Genomic DNA, 26,815 nt, shown 5'->3' on the forward strand with positions numbered 1-26,815 from the left:
CATTTAGCATCTCACCAATGGGTGTATGTATGGTCCAGTTTCAGCATCCTGTAGCTTTGGCTTCTTGTCCTGAGTGTTCTCTGTCAGGAGGATGTTGGACACTGATAAAGTAGTTACTGGATATTTTAGCACATACAATTCAAAAGTATATGAATATAGATGGGAATGTGTGAGCTAAAGTCTGTGAATGAATGGGTCTGTCCTTTGTCTTTGCTTCAGTCCTAAGGACTCTTCGGAGCTTTCTGGAAGGATGGAGACTGCTTTCTCCCACTAGTGCTCAAACCACTAACACCAACTTTCTCTCTCCCTGAGTGATTCTTCTGGTTTCTGACTCCTGTGGCCTGACTGAGATTGCTTAAAAAAAAAAATTTTTTTTTTTTTTTGTTTACATCATGGTCTGTCTCCAAGGGAATTCATGGAAAAGATCATTAGCATCAGGAATTGCTTTAGAAATTAGAGGCTTTGTGGTCAATTTCTGTGCAGCACAAATTGTACTCCATGGCTTTATTGAAAAAAGAAGATGCAAAGTTGCAGAGGTGGTGGTGTGAGGTGGTTCTTGGAATGGTTACTGGGAGGATTGGGGGTGAATCTGATCACACTGCATGAAATTCTCAAAAGCATGAATAAAAGTGGGTTAAAAGAAAAAACCAATGCCCTAAGATGAGATTTTGGATCTCTGTGAAGACCACACTGTGGTACCCTGCTAGCAATTACTGGTCTATATTCGAAGCACAAATTCCAAGACTTTCCCCTAGTGGACTGCAGTGGGGGTGAAGCACAGGTTGATGGATTGGGTTGAGTTAGGTCTTTGGTGTTTGAAAAATGTAGATTCTGGAAATAAAAACATATAGATGTTGGGAGTAAACCTTGGAAATAGAAGCTGGAATAGTTAATTCAACCAACCGTCCACTGAAGGATACTGTTGAAAGTCACACACAGTATTAAAGCATAATGACAAGGACAGCCCAGACTCCAGAGAGACTCCATGCAAAACCTTGGTACGTATGTGTAAAATTTTTGACAGAAAAAGAATTGGGTTAAAAGGCCCATATGGGGACATCCAGGTATACAGTGTGAAAAGATTCTCCTGAAATATCTAAGAAGACAAGAAAAGCACGTCTGTTTTGGCTAGAAAAAAGAAATCTGCCCTTATGTAGACACACTGCAAAATGTTACACAATGCAACTGTCTCTCAATTGGACTCTTCCTTCTGGGTGACCTGCCTGCCCCTCCTTTCCAGCTCTCCAGGGAAATAGGGTGGAGCCTAACCAGAGCTGCAAAATGCAGTCCCACCAAGAGGACCTACAACTGGGAGGGAATCGTTTATATGCTAATAGAATTACAATCAAAAAGCCTTACTCTTACAAATCTGTTTTAGTTGAGAAGATCAAAGGGAGAGACCTTGAACTAGGAGCTGGCCGAATATAGGACTTCCTCTCCAGCATGTTCTTATGAAATGCTTCAAGTTTCTTGCAAGTGCTCAACAGGTACTGTCACTACCCTCCTGAAACCTAGTAAAGGAGGTGATAAGGGGTGGGGAATGAGTTTGCTAAAATACTGCAGAAGAGGTCCAAAGATTGTGCAGGATACAGTGTAATGACATTAGTGTGCAAGAGCCTGAGAATTGATTATCCAAGGTGCACGTCATGTTCGAAGGCTCTCCAGAAGCCCTGGTGGGATCTGGTCACTCTTCCCCTTAGGGGCTAGCATCTCAAACCTATGATTGCCTCTCTCTCCTTGCCAGAGCCACTCTCTGCCTCTGACTTCCATTCCCTGAGACTATCCCCCCTCCCGCCCCCAAATTGCTTGCACATGTGCTTCTGAGAAGCAGAAATGACAGGCAAGTTAGGGTGTCCTAAGATTGTTCTGGGTGCCACCACTGACTCCAAAGTGGTTACACAATATATTCTACTGCAGAGTCTAGGACAAGCTGGACCCTCAAGAGATAAAGGTTGTCTCGCTTGAACCAGTCAACTCACATAGGGAAAGGCAAAGAGCTCTTGGAGGCAGAAGAATAATGCAAATACCTCAGCAGCAAGCGCCTGTGCTCCCTGCCAAAGCAAAGTCCTCCACCCCCAGAACCCATTCTTCTAGAGTGGGACTCAGCTGCCTCCTTCCATGGTCATGGTCTGGCCTCAGGAGAGCTGTGTCCCCTGGAGGGATCAAATCCCCTCCTGGGGAAATCCAAGAGGAGATCAGGAATTAGTCATTGGATTGTGTCACTTGGAATACAAGGAAGAAAGGAAGAATGAGGGGAAAAAAAGTGGGAGGGGAGGAGAGGAGGAGGGAAGGGAGGTGGGCAGGTGTGAGGAATGGGGAGGAAGGCAGAAGGGCAGCCGTACTGGATTTGACAGCTTCACATGATGTATTTTATTTAGCTATCACGATCCATTTGCAAAGTATTCACCTAGTCATACAGAAGGGGATGCTAAGGCTTGTGGGGTGTGCGGCGGGAGAGGGGGAGAGGGGGAGAGAGAGAGAGAGAGAGAGAGAGAGAGAGAGAGAGAGAGAGAGAGAGAGAGGCAGTACATGCATTCGGACATGCAGGTGTTCATGCCTCTGTGTGTATTCAGTGCCAGAGAAGAACAGTGGGCATCCTGTTCTGTTACTTTCTGACTCATTCCCTTGAAATGGCATTTTTCATTGAATCTGGGGTTCCATTAAGCCCCATGATTGTCCTGTCTCTGACCAGAGCCCTGGGGTTATAGGGACACCTGACCACACGTGGTTTTTGACTTGAGTGTCGGGATCTATATTCAGGTCCTGGTGCCTGTGCAGCTAATACTGTTACCTACTATATTATCTCTGCAGCCCCCAATTAACCCGTTATGTGCCACAGTGGCAGGTAAGAGTTACAGGTGCCACAGAACCCAGCCAAACACAAAGGTCACACAAGAACAAAGAGTCAGATCACATACATCTCTTGGCTTCTCTCTTGGCTTCTCTCTACAGCTTGAACGTAACTTAGAGATGCCAAGAAATGGGAAGCCACCAAGTGACTGGGACATCGACAAGCAGAGCATTTTCAAGCTCCCTCTGCTTAATAAATGATAGGACCTGGACAAGCACATATGAAAACATTTCCACGGATGAGGAGCCAAAGACTTGTGGGGAGCACTGACTATTGGACTCTGCATTGTATTGCTGCCGGGTGGAGGAGCTAGGTGAGGCTAAGAAGAGTGAGGTGACTGGTTAATTATAGATGAAGTGACATCGATTAGTGGTTAGATCAGACTGATTCTATTGAATATCCTCAGTTACCATACTTTGTTTCTGGAGAGTCCTGGCTACCACCCCTCCCTGACTTCCTACTGAGTGTTGCCTGTGAATTCCCAGTTATACCCATGGAACAGCTCATTTGCTCCTGTGTCCCTTCGCTCCTGTACCCCTTCGCTCCTGTGTCCCTTCACTCCTGTACCCCTTCGCTCCTGTGTCCCTTCTGAGGGTCCCAGCTCACATCGTCACAGCTCTTGGCCTGTTCAGCTCCTTTGTAAGTTTTATATCTTCTTTCTGCTCCCAATACTAACAGGGTCCAAAGGCTCACAACATCCTAATACTAAAAGGACCTTTTTAATTTTTTTTCATTTTTTAATTTAAGAAGCCATTATATAGCATTAACTCCAAGCCACACCCTATTTAATCACTTAAAACTATTAACTTGTTTTATTAAATGCACAAAGCAATCTAAAGAAATAGATGCAACTATTCGCCTCAGTTTTCAGATGAGGAAGCTGAGCAACAAGAGCTAATGGTGTGCTCATTCTTCAATCTGCATGGAAAGTAGGAAGAACTGGAGTCTGGAACAGGGAAGGATGTGCTATTACGGAGAAAGATAAAGAGAGATGGGGTGGGGGAGGCCCAGAGGTGGGATTTGGAGACAGGCGGTCCAGCTCTGCAGTTGGTGCTTTTAACCTTGGGAAGCATTTAATCCATTCCTTTTATCTCTCAGCTGAAACAACAAAACACAATGAACCCAGTAACTTATATACGGATGAGGTAGGGTGTAGCCAACATGACGGGCACACATGAAAGTCTTCTAATTTTTGATTCCATACGTGGCTTTGTTTCTAAACAATAGACTTTTCCCCACTGCCCCCTAGTCGTAAGTTTTGCTGTGTTTTATTTTTATTATGTAAGTGTGATGTATGTATGCACCGGAGTGTCTGTGCACAGGTGCATGGAGGCCAGCATTGATACCCAGGGTCTTCCTCTATGCCTGCCCACCTTAGTTTCTGAGACAGCATCTCTCGCTGAACTGAGAATCCACTGATAGGCTAGACTGGCTGCAGCAAGCTCAGCCTCTTTTCCTCGAAGTGCTGGGGTACCAATATGCAGCACTACATCTTGATTTATGTGTGCTAAGGATCTGAACTCTGGTCTTCACACTTGTGTAGCAAGCGTTTTACAAATGGAGTCATTTCCTCAACCCTCTTCTATACTTCTATAATGGTTACCCTTGAGTTCTTCAATTGATTCGTACATTTATCATCACGCAGTGGCTCTACACTTTATCCGTGCCATGGAATAGAAGTATTGGGATTGGGATTGTTCAGACTCCCTCTGGTCACCTGGAGCTTCAGAACAGCATAATCCAGTTTCTGGCTATTCACTCATTAGCTGTAAAGCCACAGCATGCTGCCTTAACTCTCTGGAATAGCCAAGTGCTAGATGCGAGGGTGCCTGACAAACCATAAGAAGACTATAAATCTTGTTATTACAGTAATGATGGCGATTAGTCCAGTTAAAAGCACGGTGTGCTCATTCCTTCAGCAGAGTCTGTGAAACGGTGACACAAATATAGACTCAGATGGTCATTGTTTCTCAAGGTGGGAGGACCCAGCGCTGCGATTGCTGCTGGGAACAGGAGGCTGGGAGTAAAAGGCTTAAGAAATGTAAACTGTGTTCCTGTTTATTAATGGCTCAAGATGAGAGCTTTGTGGCATAAAATGGAAAACTGTAATAACAGAGAATCTGGCATCCATTGAAACATACCTCTGCAGGCCTCTCTTCTCCTGGGCATGGGAGAATGTGGTCCCCAGCCCTTTCATAACCGCTACTAATGTAGCGTCGTGGGTGCGCGGTCACCCGCATTATTAGAGACAACGAGCTCTAAGGGGCAGGAGAATGTGCATTTTATTCTCGACTTGCAAAGCAAGAAGCATGGCTGACCCCTGGGAGGCAGTAGTTGGAGAATGAATGGATGAACAAATAATTGAATGTTAGATCAACTTGAATTATCTCCATTTTCCTTTCACTCAACAACCCATGGCTGTTGAAGACACTCTAAGAACTGCACACCCAGTAGCCCTCTAAAACCGTGTGTAGAGTGGGGCTGAAATCAGGAGGAGTTGGTGCAATTTTCAGGAGACTGAGAATTGTTTTAAATCGGTCTTTGAGAACCAACCTTTGGTTTTCTGATGCTCTATCACTTAACCAACCCACAGCGTGTTCCTACCCTTTCCTGTGCAACTGAATGCTTGCCTTACTTATACTAGACAAATAAAGAACCAAATCAGAGTTTTAGATATCAAGATATATTATTGTCTTACAGGTGCTTTAATCCATCCTGAAGTGTAGCTGTTAGTTTCCATGTAGTCCCTTATTTGTAATCGGAGAGCCAGCTTGGATTGTTCAAACCTCTGTTAGCACTATACAGTCCATTACCAGATTCTAAAATAGTCAACATTCTCCATCTCTCTATGTCTCTGTTTCTTTCTCTCTCTCTCTCTCTCTCTCTCTCTCTCTCTCTCTCTCTCTCTCTCTCTCAAAACAAAGAACTGAAGAGAACAAATGACTTAGCCACGATTATAAGCTGTCTCCTAATTCTACTAGTTGGCCCAGCCGTTCTGATCCACCTCTGAACTGGGAGCCTTTCTTCCTTTGTTCTTTCGATCTTATTTGTTTAAATGCTTTGCTGTAGGGTATCAAGTAGCCTAGAGTAGTTTTGAACTTGCTAGGTATCCAAGGCTGCTTCTGAGTTCCTAATCCTCCTGCCTCTATAGACCGAGAGGTGACATGAGCCACCACATCCAGCTTTGTACCTCCAATCTTATGTCACTCTTGACTGTCCTAGATTTGGATAATGATAAAGATTTCCAAAGCCAGATAACTCAAGGGCCAAGAATAATTTATTCAGGGAGAAACAATCTCAGAGGAACAGAAAGGGATTTGCTATTATGGAGAAAGATAAAGAAGAGGGAGAGAAAGCTGTTTTCAGAAGAACGTGAAACACAGAGGAACAGGGCACAGGCAGAGAAGATTCCTTCCCAGTTCCCCTGGTTTTTAACGAACTTCCAGAAAAGAGATGGCTGAAAGAGTGGAGGGTGGATTTAGAGACTGTAATTCTCTGCTCTGTGAGAGGATTCACTTGGCTGCTGATGGGTAATAACTTACAGGATAAGAGAGAGACAGAGAGAAAGCAGGAGTGGGGTGGGCGAGACAAAGAGGAAGACATATGGGGAGGGGGGTGGGAGGAGATGAGCGAGGAGTAGAGAACATGCTATGGGCGGCAGCAACACTGTTGGAAACATAAGAACCACCCCCAGAGACAAAATGCCAGCGTCTCTGGGCAGAATGGAAATTGTCAGCGCACACATCTTCGCTCTGAGAAATATTCACTTTTCTTTTCCTTTCAGGATGATTTCCTCTTTCAGCCTCAGTAAAACCTTCTAATAGAAACTGGTGGAGCTTCTGCCCCACCAGTGATGGCCCCTTCCCTGGCATTTCAGCTCGGATCCCATAGCAAGGGAAATTCAAGAACAAGTAAGAGCCTGGATTTCATATAAACTCGCATCTTACAAGATGATAATGGAAGAAATGCATCTCTCCCAAAAGAACGAGGAAAATATCATCGTTAATGATCATACTTTCTAAATATAATTCCCCACTCACTTCTCAGTTATTAACGTCAATAGGAACAGAGGCAGTGCCATAAAACAAGTAAACTTAGATAATAATAGCAAAGCTGACTGAGCTGTGAACCCTCTCTTCAAGGGCCCTCTGCAAGGAGCTTTGGTGTGTTTTCATTTAACAGATAAGAAGGGCAGTTCGAAACATTTGGTGTCACCTCTGAGGAACAGCTGCGGAACCAAGTTCACAGAGGTTAGGTTACTGGCCACGGCTCTGGGCTAACAGGTGCCGGGACCAGGATTGTGAGGCGTCCCTGTGGCTTCTAGTCCTGTACAAAAGCCTCTAGATCTTATTTTAGCCAACAGTTGAATGTTAAACTCTTTCCTCACCAACTTTTTCTTGTACCTGGTGATTGGGGATTGTTTTAAAACCTTTCAGTCCCTTTAATTTCTTCCTTATGCTATGTAACCAAATAAGATGATCAAAAACTAGGTGCTGCCTGATTTAAAAATCATAAACAATCAACTCCTGGTTAATGATAGCTGCATAAAAGAGAAGAAAAATTAAGAAGGCACATGACCCCATAATGTCTACTTTATGCACCATATCAGACACCACTCTTTTTCATTAATGGCTTTAAAAAGCTATGCCCCAATTCGGCTGGTGACCACAGTCTCCATCAGGCCCGTGACTTTTGGTCAACACTGTCCACACTCTCCCGCTCCCATGGTCGTGAGTGCTCCGGAATTCAGCTTGAATCACACCTTCCTCTTCTCTGCATGCTCTCCTGAGAGAACGCATCTTCTCTCAGCTAGGCGGCCAACAGTTGTGCCAACTCTACGCTGATGAATCTGGAAGTTCACACTCATAGCTGTAGGCACTGCAAGGCAACCTCAGGAGCAGGCACAGCTTCAGCTCATGATCAGCTGCATCTTCTGTGAGAAACAGGCTCCAGTGTCAATAGCTCCCCTCCATGTGTTTCGTTATTAGTCATCTAAGAGCCGGCTTTGATTGTTCAAGCCTGGGTTAGCAGTATATAGGCCATTACCAGACTCTAAAATAGTCAATGTTCTCTAGCTATCTTTGTGATCCCTAACTGGTCCTTGTTTCTTCACATGTAGGATATTTATGAAAGGCTTCTCAATCTGTCTCTGTCTCTGTGTCTGTCTGTCTGTCTGTCTGTCTGTCTTTCTGTAAAAAAAAATAAGCCAAGCCCTAGAGAGAATAAATGACTTGACTTAAAACTACAAAATTAGAATGATTAGAAGCCAACTCCCAAGATGGTTCCTTGCCAGTATATCCTGTTGTCTGTGAAAAGAACAAGGCTCTTCTACGTGACCCCATCCTCATTTGTCATCTCCTCTCTCCAGTTCCATTAAGATATATTGATAGCAACATGACCCTCTCTGTCAAGTTTTGAGTTTAAATCTTTGGTCATGTGATTATTCCCACTTGGAGAAATATCAGCTTCTTAGCTATTTTTATTCTGCATCCTTTGAAGTCTAGGATGAGGACCACTGCCTACACATTCTCCAAGCTGTTCCAGGGTTTTCACTTCAGCGAAACAGACAGTCCCCTCCTCTATAGCACAAGAGTCATGCCGCCCCTTTGAAGCACTTCACTGTGATCTGTCTCTCGCACTTCTACTCAATATGTTTGTGTGGGCGGGCTTTGCTTCCTGAACTGAACTTGACTTGTGAAGTAAATTCAATTGTGTCTTCCCTATTGTGCTGTCTTTTACACTGAGGACAGCTCTGGTCTAGAGTAGATGCTTCACCATTTGTTTAAAATATAAAGAATCTAAGAATAGAACCTGACATCAAGTCTTCAATCATACAGAACCCCAAAACCCAGAGGAAATCAAGTCCATTGATAACGTAAAGCTTAATTTCACAATTAGCTTAAATTAACTCACTCATTAACTTACAAACATAGAATGAAGGTTTGCTCCAAGCATCCTGCGGATGTGGAGTCAACCATCCAGGCACAGAAAGAGTCATGTATGTAAACGTTAATCAGGGTTGTGGGTAAAATGAGAAAAAGTGGACAGATCCGAGATGTAGTCAGTTAGAGACATAGTAAAATTTGGAAACTGAGAGAGGTGAATGGGGGAGAAGGAGGAATCAAAGATGGCACTGGGATTCCTAACTCAGACAAAGGAAGGAGAGCATGCTATTTCTGGAGGCAAAGAAAAGTAGCCGCGATTCGTGAGGTCTTCCATGAAATTTCAAGCATGGGGTGGTGAACAGTTCCATGGTTGGAGCTGTGTCAGTCAGAGTTCACAGCCCCCAGGCCACTGAAGGTTTGTTTCATGACTGTCATCCTGCTGAACTGCAAATAGTATTTCTCAAGAAGCACTCCCACAAGAGAGGCCCGAGAGGAGGACCGTGCCCCTCAGGCCAGCACCCGGCAAGCAAACTGAATCAGTGCTCGGCAGTGTTTGCTGAGGCGGGAAGAGCATAAAATGAACCCTTCCATCAAAGAAAATCAAATCTGACCTATTTGTTTCCCTTGATCAAGTGAATCAAAAGCTTAGCTGAGAGAACTAAAGCCAGGTCTAGAAAAGTGTGTAGCCAGCGCCATGGAGAGTAGACACAAGAAACAAGCTGACTCTGAGACCCTTAATCTCTCTTCCCCTCCAGGTGTGCGGTCGGCTGCTGCAGCATCCTGTGGTATGAATCAGACTCAGGTTCCTGTTCAAGTCTCTTCACTGAGCACAGTTCAAGGAAAGGGCCCAATCCTTCCCACTATCAGAGAGTCAAAAACCTTCAGAATTGGAAGGAAGAGAACGCCCCAATCTCCCAGACCCATTCTTCCCAGGCAAACACCTCTCCTATGGTATTACGAGGAAATCAGAGAAGGCGAACGGATTGCATGTCAGGAAGCAACTGCACTGAGCTACCACAGAGCTGGGGAGGTGCCTCTCCTGCCTTCCGAGGGGCCTTTCCACCACAGCACCTAGTTCCGGTCACATAGGAAAAGGCAGTGCCTGGGAGATCTGAGAGCTGAGGTCATGCTGATGGGATGCAGGGAGGGTGGTTTTCTAAGTGAAGTCACCATAGGTCCTTTATCCCTTGCATAAAATGATCCAAGTGAGATGTGAACCATTTAAAGTGGAAAGTGGGTAAGAGGATTCAGTGATGTGTAAGAGAGAGAGCACGGAGAAGCTTGCTACAGAATCCGGGGGTAGGTTGATGAGATTAGTAAGGATGGGAGTAAAGAGGAGAGAGTGGCTTCACTTAGGGCCACTGTGCAGGGATGAGCGGAGTCTGACCAGCTGTATGCATAAAAGGAATGAAGGGCGGAGAGGAATTACGTCCAAGTACATGACAGTAACGATTAGGTATAAGACCGTGTGAACACTCTCACATAAAACAAATGCTGAAATTCAAAGCCAGGTTTTCCTACAATATCACCTTCACACGTGAAAGAGAGAACGTTTAGCCTTTCCACGCCACAGGCACAAACCCTGCCTTTCAACTCCGTGCTGCTTCATCTGTACAGGGTGCTACCCCTTCCCTGCTGAACCATTGGCTACCGGCAGGTTCTGGAGGTGAGGCAGTGATTGTCTTCCGTTACGCGCCCAACCGCGATTCCACCAGACTCCAATATAGAGCTTCAAACCTGTAGTCACACACACAGCCCTCTCGGGTCAAAATCAGTGTGTCGTAAAAGAAAACAAAAAAAAGACAGAAATGTGGTTGAGGGCTTCATAGCAAGAAACGGGGATGAAAGAGGCAAGAGGGAGATTTAAAAGAGAAAGCAATTGGAAGTACTCAATTTATTATCTACATGTATGGAGTTGTCTAAGAATGAAAGTAAATGATAAAAAGGGTAGTGCTTACCATGCACTGAGTCCTACTTAAGGCAACTACAAAACATGAATGAGATGTTCCAATCCATCAGTATCCCACGTATATTTTTAGTTTGACCCATGTGTACATAAGACTGCTTAAAAAAAAAAAAAAAAGAGGGATGGACAAAGGAGTGTGGGAATGTGATTTTGTATCTGCTGAGTCGCAGAGAAGGCTTCATAGAGGGGGAAACACGTGTTACATCTTAGAGGACATTCCTGGCCTTCCCCAGGGACATTAATGTCAGTGGCTGTTGCAAGTGTGGGGAGTAGTAAGACTATTTGCTTAGGGGGTGGTCAGCCATGTCATCTGTGCCATGTGATGTTGCTATATGTCATGTGGTGTGTGTTACAGAAAGCAGGCCATGTGGAAGGATGTGACCGTTAGATGAAATCGGTCCAGTCAGCAAGGGCAGGCCCAGATGTCCCAGAGGCTAGCTTGAGACTCTGGGCCTCATCTTGTTCATGGAAGGGAAGCACCAGAGATTTGGGGGTGGGGAAGGGGGAATGAGTTTCCTCTCTAGATGCCCAAGTCTCTATTACGTGCAGCATATTCAATTGTTATTCAGCCAGATGCTATGACACCTTCCTCCTCCATATTTGGTTCAAGAAGACTACTGTAGTCTTGTCCCAGACTCTGTCTACACAAGCAAGGTTCCCAGGTTGATGGGTTTTCAGCAGCAGCTTCCTGGAAGGGGACCATCAAGGGTTAGACCATGCATTTGCACTTGGGGTCCTTTGTGAGAGAATGAACAACCATATTTGAGGAAATTCTGAGCACAAGACACTTGCTTTAAGAAGTTAATTTGAGTTCAATTTCCAGGAGCAAGGTTTTTTCTCTCTCCTATGGCACGCTGCTGCCAGGTTAAAGCTTGCCATTCTCCTGCCGTGAAGCTGGTGCCCGTGCAGCAGCATGTGTGGCTCTTGCAATCTGGACTGAAGGCATGTGCTGGGACCCTGCCAGCCAAGGCTCTGTACCTGGGCATTGAGGACTGTGCGTTGACCTTGCTCATGTCTGCTATGTCTTCCCATCAGTGAGACCCTGTTCCTTTATGTATCCTGTCAAATTCTTTTCTTTTTTATACACATATTCCCAGTTGCTTACTAATAGCTAGATGACCGATTTCGACAGCTGCTTCAGCCAAGTAAGGAGGTTCCCTTCTCGGGCTCAGAAGAAATGGAAGCCACAAGGCTCTCTCTCTCTCTCTCTCTCTCTCTCTCTCTCTCTCTCTCTCTCTCTCTCTCTCTCTCTCTCTCTCTCTCTCTCTCTCTCTCTCTCTCTCTCTCTCTCATTTCTGGAAATGAATGACTTTGGTTGGAAGCGTGTGTCACTTCCGGAACTGACAGACCAACAGACTTAGCATGTATGACCTTTACACAAGACCCAGAAGATCTGAGAGGATGAATTAAGTGCTGTGCTTCCTGTCATTTTCCACGTTAGAATCTTACCTTCGCAGTAGAAAGAAAGAACATTCCCCAGCCCCCCCCCCCCAGCACTGAGACACACACCCATCATGGTCCATGGCACACCCATCATGGTCCATGGCACACCCATCATGGTCCATGGCATAGAGAGAAAAGAGAGGCCAGGTGAGCATGCTTTGTTGATACTCAAATACACTGGTCCAGTTCTCCATTGGCGTTTCTGAGTTACCCCCTTTGACTGAACGTGCAAACATAGATCGATGGGGGTAACTGGGGATGCTCTGAGCAGGTTAACTATCATGTCTTTGCTACTTCCTGCATGAATCATACAATACCAGTACCAAATGGCCAGCATAGCATGAGGCTCAGATCACATCAGACAGGAGGACAAGAACACCAGCCAGGGAAGGGAAATGTAAAGAACTAGGGGCATTAAAGAATGGTCACAGGCCCTAAGCCACTAAATCCACGAGTCTATACTGGTCTGAGAGTCTCATGTGCTTGCTATCTGTCTTTCAACCATCTATGACTTCCAGTGAAAACTTTGGGTGTGTGTGGATATAAAATCCAGAAACGCTTATAATGCTAAATCCATAATTCTGCTTGCAGAGCCTGGCATTAAGTCGTGTGTAAAATAAGAATTCGACTGTCTGCCTGTGTAAGATATTTTTCTATCAAACCTCAAGAAGCCAGCTGAATATTAGAATATGCTACACAAGAAATGCCTGGCTGGTTCCAAAAGGAGAGCAAGCACTGTAAAGCAATTAATAAATGCTATTTACGAGTGGTGATTAGCTCTTTTCTTGTGTTGCGTTATTGGTGAGGGGATGTAGGAAAGCTCATATAACCACTCTGTTGGAATCTCGATTTGGAGGGGAACAAGAACTCTAGATCCCCACCCCTCCTACTCATTCCATAAAGCCCAAATCTGATTAACGTAAGGATTAGATGCAAAACTTCTGCTTGTGGGGGAGACGACTGGTTACGTGGAAGTCTGGCTAAAACCAATGGCAACGATCACCTAATGATACCCCTGTGGTAAGTGCTCCTGGTGGCTCTGCCCTGGTTCTCTCCTACAAATCACAGAGAACTAACAAGAACAACGCAGCACTTTTTTCCTTTGTCTTCTTATTTCTTTGGCAAAACATAACATCTCCCCCACGTCTTTAATCAGACAGTTGGCACTCGTCTGTTCTGCAAATGCAATATTCCTTAATTGTGTTTCTTAATACAATTACAGAGCTGTGCTTCGGCCTTGCTGGCTCACAGATCCGTGCTACGATCGAGCCCAGTCAGAGCCACAAAGATTTAAATGCCACACGTTACAAAAGTACCTACCAGCCCCTGCCACCGTGGGAATCAGGATGAACAAAACTAACTGCTCAGAAGGTGAAGGCAGCAGGGAAGGTAGAAGGTGGACATCTCACTCTCCGCGCTCGGTCCTCACCCATTGCTCCTCACTCTAAATACTATTTTCTCTTTCCTGCATTTCAGTCTACAATTCCATTAAATATAATAGCAGTGTAGTAATACAAAGAACATCATTTTTCAGCACAAAAAAAAATCCTATTTTAAAGCCCACTGTGTGCTCCAAAATTTAGCAATGCATCAATTTCTTATCGGGGCCATCATACTGGGAGCTTTAAAGTTCAGTGTCTTTTGTCTTTATATGGGTTGAACTGAAGACTCCTTAAAGCCAACCCATTCTGATGCTTCTGCTGCCGACCATGCTGATAGAAACTCATCTCTCTGCATAAAATAGACCCACAAATGTCAGCTGAAGGAACGGAATGCATGAGAGAAGCAAGATTTCTTCTCATGCGATAAATGTTCACAGCTTGTACCCTTTCCAGAATTCGAGGTTCCCAACACCAGCAACAATGACAGTTTTTAGATTGAAGCAAAGGAAGGGATTCTTTCATGAACACCAGGTTTCAAATCCATGTAAAATGTCATTCTACCCTGTTCTGTTCATCTGGGCCACACAAATGACAGCAGGGTGGTTCTAAGTCCCTGGCTGCTGGAATCAACCTCCGAACCCTGATACACATCGTTTCCAAGGCTGTAGCCCTTTCTGGTCCTCCTGAGTTAGAATTTGTGTTAGGTCAGACCCTGGGTTCTGAACAGACTCTCATCAGACTTCCTGAACTCTTCCATGCAATTGGCAACAAGAAGCCAAGGATTCAAAACACAGGGAGGGGAAAACCGGCAAAGACAGCAGGCAAGGAAGCCAGCTTGTCAACACTTCCCCGAGGCTGTTGACTCATTACCAGGTGATAACATTTTGAAAGACTCCTCTAGCTGGAAAACTAAGAATGCTAGCTGCTGATCACAGCACATCTCCCTTACTTTGTGGACAGTAATGCCACCACTCCCTCAAACACCAGCACCTACTGCTACCCTACATTATCCTACAAAGAGTTGTGGGCTGCAAATTCCCCGCCAGCTGCCCCTTCCCACTTTGTAGCATACAGTAGGCATCAGCCTGTTACTGTGACTACAAGGACAGATCTGCTGAAAGCTGATCCCCCTAGAGACAGCTCAAAACATCCCAGTATTCTACTTGCCCCCTGTGGGTTAGTTTGGGGACTGGGCTGAACCTGGGAAGGAAGCAGTTCCCTAAGGATTGTGCCGCCGCTAGAGGCCGCTCTGAGCCAGATTCTCGCCTAAATCTGCTCTGAAGGGAAATCGCTTCAGAGGGAAGAAGCAGCCTTGAGTAGCACCGGGAGTCATGGCAACACCATGGCTCCTATTTTTAAACTTGTGGGTGAGTGAGCACACCAAGTGTGCGTGTATGTGCGTGGGGGGAGGGATTGGGGCGCATCTCAGAGGAATATCCTCCCATATGCATTTGAGTTTTCAGGAGTGAATAATCTATGTCCAGGAGGTCATCGGATTAAATTGGAACTTGGGATGGAAGAATGTGTTTTCTCCTTAACTTCACTACCCTGGTCTCAGTCACAAAAGATCCTTTAAGTCCTAAAGAAGCACCAGAAAATTGCTGATAGCTCCAGCCAGCGTCCTCTTTGATGCTGATCTTTGTTCCTTCAGCGTGCTTGGCCAGCCTCCTGGGTGATTCACTTTGTGTTGCTAGAAGAGTAAGTCTAAGACTGCAAATTAAAGGGATCTTTTTGCGGATGGCCCCACTCCTCCTGAGGCCAATCAAAGTGCAAGTTGGGTAGCATTTGCATCTTGCAGAACCTTGAACAAGTCTCAGTATGGATAAGGGAGTGCAGACATCTACTGCCTATGTTATCAAGTAAACCAAGTATAAAAGGTATCTTGTGAAAGGCAGAAAACTGGCCCCGAGTTGGTTCAGCCTGTTTCTTCCCCAGCAGCACTGCCCGACCTCTGCTTCCTTCTGGTCTGCTCTCCGGCAGTATCTATGCCTTGAACAAGTCCAAACTTATCTAACCTGTCAAAAAAAAAATTGAACGGTGGCCCTGGAGGACATCTGTAAATCAAGACAGAGGTCAAGGTCTTGCTCTTGTCTTAACACATGTCCACGACAATATTTTCAATGTTCCTCTGACCTCTCTGAGGGCCAGCAGACTCTAGAACAGAATGTTTGCCTCCTCTTTTATAGAAGGAATTGCATCGGCCACCTCTATGTAAATGCCAAATGCCAGGACCACGTAGCCATAAAGGCATCTCTTATAGGAGGATTTAATTGAAGACTGTCTGAGAGACCAAGGATTGTTGAAGTAGACCATCTCAGCCAATCAGGAACTGTTGTTTAGAAGAACTGCTCTCTTGGGACCAATGGAGCATAGGTGGAGGGTATTAAAGGAGCTTGCAGCGGTGTTCGGATGAGCTCGCCACTGCACTTCTTACCTGCTCCCGGAGTCTGTGTCATTGACTTTGTGCCACCTCACCTCCAACCCCAAGGACAGGTAGGGTCAGCAGCCAGTAGTCCAGGGCACAGACAATACTCTTTCATCACAAGATTCTCAGGTGTGGAGTGATTGTGTGTGGCTTTCCATGTATGAGATAAAGAACTTGGGAACATACAGCCAGAGTAAGAAAGAAACATCATCCTTTCCTTGTATGAAAAGAAAGGTGCCCACAGCATCATAACAAAATGATCCAAGTGACAAAGTGTCATCCCCTGGGATCAATGTAGATGTCTTTAAAACACATGTACTGGATGTCGCCCCCAGGCTCCCTCTGGGTTTCTCATGGTCGAGCAGAAACTAGTGAGCATATGTGTGCAGTGCATCTTTGTATATGTATGTATATTCATTTGTATGTGTGTGCAGGTGTGTTCATTCGTGTGAGTATATGTGTGTGCATGTGTGAGGGTGTGTTCATTTTCTGAGTGTGGGCACATACACACACAGATTAGAGATTATCCTGGTTGTCAGTTCTCACCACCTTGTTTGAGGCATAGTCTCCTGTTCCCTGCTGCATATGCCAGACTAGCTGGCCTGGGACTTTCCAGGGGTTCCCCTGGGCCCACCTTTTATCCCAACAAAGGAATGCTGGAATTACGGACCCACACGGCCACTCCCGGCCTTGTGTGGGCTCTTGGGATCTGAGCTCTGTACTGCAAGTACTTTACACACCAAACCATCTGCCCAGCCTAAGGAAGAAATTCTTGATTCTGAAATTCTTAACTCTGTCCCTCGAGTTAATGCTATGCTTATCTGAATCAAAGTCCTTCACATTTGAGTCAGCACCGTGGGAAAGGAAGCCGTCCAAGGTGGGTCGACATCCGTGGGCCTACTGCCTCTGAGATGTGTACAGTGTGGGCTAGAAATGGGAACCCACCTGCAAGTAAAATGTAAATGTGGCCTACTCTGTTCGATCTCCATTTTTCTAACCTGAAAAAAAAAAACAATAATTCTCTGGGCTATACTCTCCAGATTAAATGATGTTACACAGAACACTTGGCACATAGTAGTCATTCAATAACCCTTAAAAAAATAATTTTACTAAATTGCTGAAGCTTAGTGTTTTCAAGTCCCAAGCCTCCTTTTTTGTTCCTGATTATAGGAAGTCTTTTAATGGAAATTTTATAAAGGTAAGATAGAGCTCTTGGGCTCCTGAAACCAAGGGTAATCAATATAATTTAAGTTTCCATTGATGACTTCACAATGACTATGCTGTTTTGCTACGTGGAGATCATTTATACTTCTGGGCCGTGTTTGAGATTTCCCCCAGTAGCCTTCCTGTGGTGCTTCTCAAGGTCTTCTGCTGCGTTTCCCCAATGCTGTACCATTTCAATAGACCTTTGTCAACGCCGTCAGCTGACCTACCTGATCCCAGTCACCGTTTGTGTTCTTCCTAAGCTGTTGTGTTCTGAAGAGTCACATGAGCAAGTATGTCAGAGACTACTCATTGCCTAACAAAATATGTTCTTGATGTTCTCAAGTTCACAGAACTTGAATTTTGTTTTTTTTTTTAACTGGGGCATATTGCTGTCCAGGTTAGAAGCTGAACTATTCAGTTGTCATTACAGCTGTTTGTGAGTATAAAATGATTTCTGGTCAATAATGAGTAAGTTGAGTGTTGTAACATTAGGACTCCCCTAAAAAGAGAAGAACCTTTCCTTTTGAGAAAGCCTACTGCTTTCTCATATTAGCTTTATTGCTTGAGTCTTGAATTTTGGCAGCCATCTTGGGCAGAATGATGTAGGCTACACCCAGAAGGGACCTAGCAGGAACTGGGTCCAGGGAGTCACATAGCTACTGTGCCGCTCCTGAATGTGGTCATGATTTTGTTTAAATTAGGTTACAGATACTGTTCAGAGCTTCCTTTGAAACACAGAAAGCTTGACTAGGTTGACTCCGAGTTAAAACAATCCCCAAAACTTGGTTTCAGTGGCGTTAGTTCAGGGTGCTTGTTTTCTTTCCTGGTTGGCTATGCAACAGAAGAGGTTGTTGACTATGTGACCCCATTGCTGCCAAATAAAGAAGCAGGTCTATGTGTGAAGACATGTGATATGTGGTTCCAGAGTAATGCAGATTGATGGTCCTGTGCATCCTGTGGAGTCAGTATTTTAACTAATAGTCTACAGCACACTCATCTACAACACACACAGACACACACACACACACACACACATGCGCGCGCTATTTTTTCTCTATATAGGCAATAATAAGTAGAAATTTGTTCCACTATTCAACCTATGCAATAATTAAGTACATTATGATAGCCTTCTATTGTGCTATGTTTGCTTAAGCAAAGTACCTGGCAGACTTTTGTTCAAAGAGAAGAGAAAGAGAGAGAGAGAGAGAGAGAGAGAGAGAGAGAGAGAGAACTGCATTGGGAGTGCCTGGACCTGCCATTGGGTAAAAGAAAAGGAAGCACCTGGCTTCTCCCTGTCGATGGCCATTGCCCACACACAGCAGGCTTGTTGCCATGGTTATATAAGGTGATACACATGTCAATTGCCAGCACGAAAATGCTCACTTCTCTTCTCATGACTCCTAGGCACGATAATGAACAACTTGGCAGTTTTTGTTCATCAGTTTTGTGACATGGGTCAAACAATGACCAGTGTCTCCTAACATACAACCTTGTACTTGTAATCTCTTGTCATAAAGATGTCCACTCCACTCAGAATGAACATGTTACTGGCACAGCATGATTTCTGTGGCTATTTTATTGTTTTGTGCGGGGAGAATGGGACTTAAGTAAAATAAGGCATCTATGCCTTGTCAGAAATGTATAACACCATTTGCCTGCTAAGCCTCCTTTCTTCCCTCCATTTTTCTTCTAATGGTAGTAAACTCAGGTCCTTGTGTGTACTAGGCAACTATTCTACTATTGATCTGTATATCCCCAGCGCAAGTCTCTTCTTTTTTGACCAAACACAAAAGGCTTCGTTTTTTCAACTGCCATTCTTACCCCCATCAAGACTTAAAAACTAGAAATCACCAAAGATTAATTGCAGTGAGAGTGAATAATATTTTAAAGGGTTCCTCCAATTCTATCCCATAGTCAATACAGACTTAGCAATAGGAAGAACTAGGTAAATATTTCTACCTATTTTATCCACCTCGCTTGGTGATGCTCAACTTTATTGGACACAAGCACACACAGGCTCTCACTGCATATGCAATATTCACTAAATGACTCCAGGTAAGTGCATGCAAGAACTGTACATAAGGTTACTGATGGATACAGAAAACCATCAAAGCTCTTCAATGAAAACCAGCTGAAAAGAGAAGGCCAGTCAAAGATCAATGAACACAACACCATCCAGGAAAGAAAAAAAAGAAGACGGGAGGGAATAAAGGAGGAGAGGGGGTGGGCATGAAGCAATAATGAATGGGGAGATGCAGCCGGATCAGTGAGAGATCTGTGGGCAGCCCCTGGCTGGCTGCTGACACTGGAAGCTGGACAAGAAGGAACAGACTTCAGCAGCAGGGAGCTCTAATCTGTCAGCAGCAGCTCCTCCATGTGTGACCAGCCTGCCCAGCTTGAGGACGGGTGCCAGTCTGGGTATGCTCACCTCTCCAGACACTGCCACAAGGTAGCGTGCCACTGGGAAAACCTTGAAAGCCCAAGAAAGGTTTCTTGTGTGTAGCTGGTACCTCCAACTTACTCCTTCCTCGGCTTCTACCCAAGGGCACCTTAGCAGCCATCCTGAATGCCCACTTTTTCCAAATCCATTTTGGGCACTCACGTGCTAGTGAACGGTCTCTAGGACGTGAACACCTGTGCCCCACTGTCTGTGTCGTCAGCAGGGAAGTCTGAAACCACCATTTATCTAAAACACAAGATCTCCTATGGCTGCAGAGGCCATACGCCTACCACTGCTCTCAAGACACCAAGGTTTGCCCAGATAACCATGACCAGCTGGGGTCCAAGCCTTGACTAAGATTTCCAGCTCATGTCTATAATCATAAATGACAGTCTTCTAGCTTCCTGGAAGCCCCCATCCTTTATCCTCTGGGGGGAAGAGTGCGCAGACAGAAAAGCAACTCCCACTCAACCTCTAAATAATGCCAGCTTCAGTTCTCATCAAGTGTGACTCTGTGCCTTAGTCTGGGTTAGGAAGCAAAGGAATGGCAAGAGTCTTATGGCTGCAGTCAGGTCAGGGCAAGTTAACAGCCAGCCCTGGGCTCCCTGGCTAACACTGCCCCAGCCATCAGGGCCCCTGGGTTTGGAGCCTGCCAGCCCCTAACAGATAAGTAACCTCTGCGAATCTATTCTCAGATTCACAAGATTCTTATTTGCATCCTTCCCCAGGAAGACAAGGGTGGAGAGGGGTTGGGTTAGATGAGCACCAGCTGTGCCAAGGGGGACGGACGGGCCTTTCCCAAAAACTTCATTTTGTGCCACACAGGAGTGGCTGGGCCGAAGGTTCACACACAGACGCAGCCCTGGTTTGCCAAGGTCCCTGAGATTCAGGTTTCTTAAAAATACATGACGATAAAAAATATCCCAGCACTCAGGAGGTGGAAGCAGGTGGGTCACTGTGAGTTTGAGGCCACTTTGTTCTACACAGTAAGTTCTAGGCCAACTAGTTTGCTATTTGTGCTCTCCCTCTCCCTCTCCCTCTCCCCTACCCTCCCTCTCTCCTTCCTTTTGCTCTCCCCCTCCCTCCCTCCATCCCCTCTCTCTTTCTCTCCCTCTCTCTCCCTCTCTCCTCCTTCACCCTCTTACTCTCCATCTCCATCTCCACTTCACTCCCCCCTCTCCCTCCCTCTCTCTCTCTCCTTTTCTCTCCCTTTCTGGCTCTCTGTTTCTCTCTGTGTTTCTTTCTTTCTGTGTTTCTCTCTCTCTCTCTCTCTCTCTCTCTCTCTCTCTCTCTCTCTCCAAGTTTCTTTTTTTCATGCTCTTACCTAACATACATTCACCAACTATCTGCTTATCATCTACTCTAGGAATATAAGCATTAATTAACGATAAAACATTTGGAGAATGGACTGGGAGAAGAAAGTTAGGAAAACCTTTAAAGATGAACTGTAGTTAGCTGTTTGTGGTGTGTCGTAGAAGGAAGTAGAGCAATAGAAAGAGACAGGGAGGGTTGGAAGGGCGAGAAGGACAGGTTGCACCTTCAAACATGGTGACCAGCGGGTGTCTCTTGAGAACATTTGTATCAGAACTTTTGCAAATGTTGAATAACATGATTACTCCTATTGCCTGGCTGGTGACTACTGTATTTCAATGTGCACAGGATACCTTCCTTTTTAACCTACCTCACTGGTTCCAACCCCATGATTTCAGAGATGGAATCTCTTCTGTCATGTGAGATCTGCTTAATCCTTCCCTGTCTCTGCTTTTTTTCTCCCCAAGAGGATTCTATTCCTTCCCATCGACAGGGTGCCACTCTATCTTCCTACAGGCATGCAGTGTGCTTAGTCAATGCTTGTCTTACCCCCTTTTCATTCTAGTCCTCTTATATGTCACTTTTTAAAGAAAGAGAAAGGACAGAAGGAAGCAAGAAATGGAGTAGGAAGAGAAAAAAAATCCACCTCTGCCATGGGTAAATTTTAAATCTTGCAAATCAGACACAGAATAAAATAAGGATCAAAGAAGTAATTATGTAAGGGTCTCAACATGGAGCATTAGTGAATAATACCTATGAAGAAAAACCCAGTCACGTTGGATTTGGAGAGACTGCTCAGTGGTTCAGAGCAATCTTTCTACTGCACAGGACTGGAGTTTGTTCCTAGCAACCATGTCAGCTGGCTTCCAACTTTCTGGAACTCCAGCACCAAGGGATCTGATGCCCCCTTCTGGCTTCCTTGGCCACTGCACTCATGCATATACCCACATGTAGACACACATACAATCACATGATTAATTTTTTTTTTTTTTTTGGTTTATAAAAATCAGCTGACTGGAATTAGTGTATATAATATTAGAGAAAGTAGACTTGAGCAAATAACAATTTAAACAACCCTCACATCTGATTTTTGTTCATGCTTGCAAAATACTCATTGAATACATCTTTTAGAGTAGGTAGTAGATCCTTCAGTCCTGTTCCCAGTTTCCATGCCCTCTTAAAACCACTGAGTGGATAGAGTCTCAATTCCAGTATACACAGGTGGCTCTTGCTTTTCAAAACAGTTTATATGAAAGAGCTTTCTATAGACGCTTTAGTGGCTTTGTCTGACAAGGTAAGGACCACTACAGCAGGTCCTTAGCTTACAAAGAGCATGTTCACATAACCTTTCACCTGGTTAACAAGTAGACTGGATTAAGGTATATAAACTGAATACACATGCCTGCCTTACTGCAAACCTGCCTACACTTGGAGCTTAGTGTACATTAAATAGCAAAACAGATGGAAACAACCAATCGACTCTTGTTCATATGATCTAAATCTACTGCTTTTAATTCTTTGTTTATTTCTTAAGCTCCCAGCATTTTCCAGGCCAAGAGAGTCAAGTGGGCATCCCATGAGAGCAGCCAGCTGACACAGTGGTTCCAAAACCTGGGAATAGGCCTCAAGGTTGCAGGAAGATTATATTCATCACAGCTCAGCTACTAAGGATTTAACAATGCACCTTTCTTCATATCTCTATTCCTCCACAGCTAGGCTGGGAAGGGTCTGAGCCTTTTGAGATGAAATCATTCACTCGGAAGGAATAATGTAGGGAGAGTGCAAAACCAGAATGGAATAAAACCAGCATGGAAGACACTGGGGGGTAGGGGGAGATCGTTAGGCAAGATTCATAAGAGGACGGCTATATTAAGATCCATCTTTCTCAAGTAGCATCTGCTCTTCCTCCAAGTTCCATCCGCTGCTGAGCAGAGAGAGCAGAAGCACTGGGTTCTTGGGATTTTAAAAGAACCCAGAAGTACATGGCAGGTGCACCATCACCCGAGTGACAGCAAGGTCCCAACAGAGTATTAGCCCACACATTGAGAAGGAAATTAGCCATGAGTTCTCCCTGGAAGGGGTAAAGGAAGAAATGTAGACCTGTGCTCACTAGCACCCTAAACTCCTTCTCTAGCTATGTGACAATGGAGCTAGTCATATCTTCAAAATATTTCAGATAATATGCTATCAGGAGATGGCTAGATGTTTCTCAGTAGAGGACCCTTCACTAGCCACAAGAAATTCTCCAGCTCTTTCCATCAAATGAAGTTCCCAGTTGGAATAAATCCCTCTCAGCATGCCCTGCATTGTGGCAGGGCATTGTACTGTATTTATTAATAAGGCATAAATGGATGTGACACGGTTCCAAAGTAAATTAGTTCTTATTAATGTACAAATTAGAGCTCTTAGATTAGCAAGTAAAAAACAGGAGCCTCGTTAAACTTGAATTTCCTATGAATAACAAATATTATTTCTGCAGATGGACATCCTGTGCAGTAGGGGAGATGGACATACAGCAAGCCTTGTGTTCCTTGTTTATCCAGAGGTCAGAGTTCACTGAGCTCTGTTTAGTTTCTTTGTTTGTGTCATTTGTAGTCTTTGAGACAGGTCTCACTAGACAAGACTTGGTTGTCCACAAACAATCCTCCTCTTTTACACTCCTGACTTCTGGAATTAAAGACATCAACCAGTGCACTTGGTCTGTATGTGTAGTTAGGCAAGTAAATGGTAGATGGACGGAGAAAGGAAGAGAGGAGAGAGGGGAGAGGGAGGGAGGGAGGGAGGGAGGGAGGGAGGGAGGGAAGGAGGGAAGGAGGGAAGGAGGGAAGGAGGGAGAGAGAGAGAGACAGACAGAGAGAGAGAGAGAGAGAGAGAGAGAGAGAGAGAGAGAGAAAGAATAGTGAAGCTCTCCAATCAACCTAGAGTCTCTCCAGCTAGTCAAGCTTCAAGGCTTAAACTGATACTTGATATAAACCATTTATATGATAATGATCTGAAATTATGCAAGGGTCCTCCCGGAAGGTCATTTTTAAAAACATCCTTGGGGTTGCTAAACAAGTGAATCACAAGTATGTATCTGTCTTTGAGCTTCAAGCCCATCAATCCTCCTCCAGCCCCTTTCCCCATGTGTATGTGTGGTGTGGTATGTGTGTGTGTACATGTCCATGCATATGTGCTTGTATGTACGGGTATGTATGCGCACGCTTCTATTCATGTGTAGAGCCGAAAGATCAACAACAGTTGTCTTCCTCCATCATTCACTAAGTTCTTTTTTTTTTAGATAGGGTCTCCTACTGGATCTGGAGCTCAGTGATTTGGCATGACTGACTGGCCCCGTAAGCCACAAGGGCTCTCTTGTCTCTTCCTTCCCAGAGTTAGGATTATAGACACACATCATCATCATGTCTGGTCTTCCTCGTGTGTGTGTGTGTGTGTGTGTGTGTGTGTGTGTGTGTGTGTGTGTGTGTGATGAAAATTTGTACTTTACTGAATGAGCCATCTACCTGGTTCTTCACATAACCTCTCATCCTGGTTCCTGAAGGAGCTTGACACACATGAGAAGAAAGTCATGATTCAGTGGATGTAAATAAGAGCTCAATCTCCTCTCAATATTTCTGGGAGGACAGAACTTGGGGGTAAGAGAAGCCCCTTTCTTTTCCCCCATTCCTAATGTCCTCTAGTGCCTGGGCCACTCTTGGAATTCTCTAGAGGAGGCTACCTTTCTAGGCTGAGATCTAGGAAAGGAACAGCCTGCCAAAGGGACCTTCTTCCTCACAAAACAGCCAACCCTTTGCAGCTATTTTATTTGCAAAGATTTCCTGCTGTGGCTAAATAGTGCAGCTGCTTGGGCTGTTATTTAAAAGAGTGACCCTAATGAGACCAGAGCTCTGCGGAGGGGCAAGTCTTATTTCAGAGAGCGAGAATTGCCAAGACAAAGAGTGCCTAATTGAGTCCCAGGGAGGTCTCCAGAAGTCCATGCCTGGTGACAGTACCTCAGGCCTGGGGAGACCACTTTATAAGTCCCAGCTAGATACCACAAGCCTTTCTGAGCTCACTTAAAATAATCTACGAAAATATCCCCATCAGAGGCTGCAGACTGGAGCCCAAAAAGTCCCTAAAGCTGTGCTTGACATGAGAGGGAAAGGGGAGAGAATGGAGAGGAGGAAAAGATGTAACAATAGAGAGGATCAGAGGCCAGGCACTGGTGCCTAGTGGTCAGGTAGGTACTTGGGGGAGGGATGTCAGGAACTGAGGTGAGAGAACATATTCACCTGGTAGAAAAGCAGGGAGAGCATGCAGAAGCTACTGAGGGAGCAACACGCTGTAGCAATCCAGTGATGGTGGAGCCTGCAACTGTGTGAACAATCTGCTCCGTTCAGCCCCTGCCCTGCCCTGTCGGCTCCACCCAAGACAACAGAAGAGGGCTTCTGTGGCTCAATGTGTTGATTTTCTTCTGAGGGTGGGGTGGCTCTCTCTCTCTCTCTCTCTCTCTCTCTCTCTCTCTCTCTCTCTCTCTCTCTCTCTCTCTCTTTCTCTCTCTCTCTTTGAGACAGGGTCCTCTTATACTGTGTACAGGCTGATCTGAAGCTTGCTGTGTAGCCAAAGTTGACCTCAAACAGGTAGCATGCTCTTAGCTCAGAGTGATCACTCCTGTAGGGTGATATGCACTCCTTGTGACTTAAAGATAAGGAAAGAGTGTAAGAGCTGGGGAGAGCAACCTCCTCGTGGACCTCACAGGGGCCTCTCAGACCCAAGAGATGCTGAACAAAGGTTAAACTAATGGTGGTCTCGGGGAAGTGAGGATAGGGGCCCAGGTTCCAGAGGTGACATTTACACTCTGGTGTAAGATAAGCTGAGCCAGAAATAATATACCTGAAGGTTGCCGTTTACCCTGGGGGAAGGTTTAAGAGAAAAGCCGGCAAGCAGGCAAGCTTGAACAGGCTTACCGTTCTGTCCCCTTCCCTTGATTTGTGCTGTTTGACAGATGTTTTGGTCTCAGTAGTCCTTGGCCTTTGGCTTTGGTTTTAATCAACAAATACTTGGGAAGCCGACATGAATCAGATTTGAATTGAACACTAAAAATAACAGGGAAAAGGGCATGGGTCTGCAGAACCAACTCAACAGGAAGGTTTTCCCAGCGCAGAGAGAACAAGGCAGGCTGCCCTCCTCTGCAGCAGTGTGGACGAGCACTGAGTCCCGGAGGACCTCAATCTCTCACTCGCATCCTTCCCTGTGTCACACACTGTGCTAGAATAAGGACAGAGAGACGGGGAAAGGACAGAAGGCTGCTGCTTGCTCTCACGGAGCATTTTTGGAAGGCACCTTAATTAGGAAAACATTAGATTTAGTGAACTCTTGTAATGGGGGGGGGGTACCAGTCCAAGACTTACACGTAATTTCAGGGTGCAGGTCAAGACAAACGGAGGCCTAGCAATGACTAGCACAGGGCAAGCAAAGGAGTATCTGCGCGTGTTTGCTGGTGGCAAGGGGCATGCGAGAGCGAGGAGGGCTAAAGATGTAGCTTTGGGGCAGTGTGCTTGCTTATCGTGATTGAAGCCCTGGACTTTATCCCCAGCACCACATGTACATAGCTGGATGTGCTGATGTATACCTGTCATACTAGCACAGGGGCTGGGCCATCTGGAGTTCAAATCATCATCCCTGGACTATGCTACAAGTTCCAGCCTGGAGCCCATGATGAGACACAGTGACAGAAAGGGAGTTGCAAGCGAGAGAGACCCTAGTATATTTTTGGTCTTTTTTCTTTTCTTTTCTTTTCTTTTCTTTTCTTTTCTTTTCTTTTCTTTTTTTCTTTTTTTCTTTCTTTCTTTCTTTCTTTCTTTCTTTCTTTCTTTCTTTCTTTCTTTCTTTCTTTCTTTCTTTCTTTCTTTCTTTCTTTCTTTTGG

General features: G+C 45.1%; 1 protein-coding gene across 3 annotated transcripts in view; it reads right to left on the reverse strand.

Annotated features, from left to right (window-relative positions):
- The window catches only part of Grin2b (glutamate ionotropic receptor NMDA type subunit 2B), a 436,141-nt gene that overhangs the window by 159,035 nt on the left and 250,291 nt on the right, over window positions 1–26,815 (reverse strand). The window lies entirely within an intron of this gene.

Source organism: Mus pahari, chromosome 2, assembly GCF_900095145.1.
Source record: "Mus pahari chromosome 2, PAHARI_EIJ_v1.1, whole genome shotgun sequence".
NCBI classification, from domain to species: Eukaryota; Metazoa; Chordata; class Mammalia; order Rodentia; family Muridae; genus Mus; species Mus pahari.